The following is a 1,078-nucleotide window of genomic DNA, read 5'->3' as shown; positions in this document are numbered from 1 at the left end:
CCCCCCCCCCACACACACACACACACACAAACGACAGTATTCAGGAAGTTACATATTTATTCTTATGGCTTAGAATTAATCTTTTTGTTTGTGAGATTTGATTACTGTTACAAGCCAAGATAGCAGAGATGTCCCACTGTTGTACGACACAATAGCTGCTCTACTGATAAAAAAGAACATTGATGAATATGTTAGTGCTTATCTTAGTAAGTTTTCTACTTTCAAACACACCCTGACTCACAGTAAAACCAGCTGCAAGGAACTGCAGGAGTCTCCCTGTTCTTTCCTTCCCTGTACCTGTCAGTGTAACATCACACATTTGGTTTAGAAGGAGGACACAGTGCCAAATGTTCACTTATACAGATGGAGCTGTCCTCTGTGTCACCAAACATTACATTCCAAAGCTGACATTTCCCTGCAAGATTATCAGAAACTTTCTCATATAAGCAATTTGACTCCAGTTTTTTTTTTATCCTTATAGGTATGGAATTTCTTGTATAATTAGTTACATACTTATGATTTTGATCAATAAGTTTGGACCGTACACATTGTCAATATTGTTGCCATCTTTGAGATAAACTTTGACTTCCTGTCATCGGTGCAAATAAAGACAATGGTTTGATGATAACAAGCCTCTTCCTGATTTGTTCATCATCTTCATTTTGCGGGCATTTTATCATGAAATTCAAAATGTTTCCACTTTTTTTGTTTTACATTTTTGACAAAGCAGCAATTTAACAACAAGAAGTAAAGCAGCAGGTAGGTGAAAATATAAAAAATAATTCAGTTCCTTCTTTCTTTTTACTAAAACTTTTGAACTTAGGCATAAAAGACAAGCACATACTGCACAATATCAGACCCATAAAATGTACTAGTTCCAAATTCTTTGACTTTTTACTGGAGCCCAACCCATAAAGGATTTTTAAGGCCAATACCAATACAAATATTTGGTCATTCAAAAAGCCAATATTCCGAAATATCGGCCGATATATTAAAAAATAAATAAATCCAGAAACACAGATTTCCCTAACGTTAGTTGTAGTTACTTATGAGTTCTCACTAAAATAATATGATAATA

Source organism: Etheostoma spectabile, chromosome 13 (assembly GCF_008692095.1).
Source record: "Etheostoma spectabile isolate EspeVRDwgs_2016 chromosome 13, UIUC_Espe_1.0, whole genome shotgun sequence".
Taxonomy (NCBI): domain Eukaryota; kingdom Metazoa; phylum Chordata; class Actinopteri; order Perciformes; family Percidae; genus Etheostoma; species Etheostoma spectabile.
The sequence above is the reverse complement of the archived record's forward strand: the minus strand, read 5'-3'. Positions refer to the sequence as shown.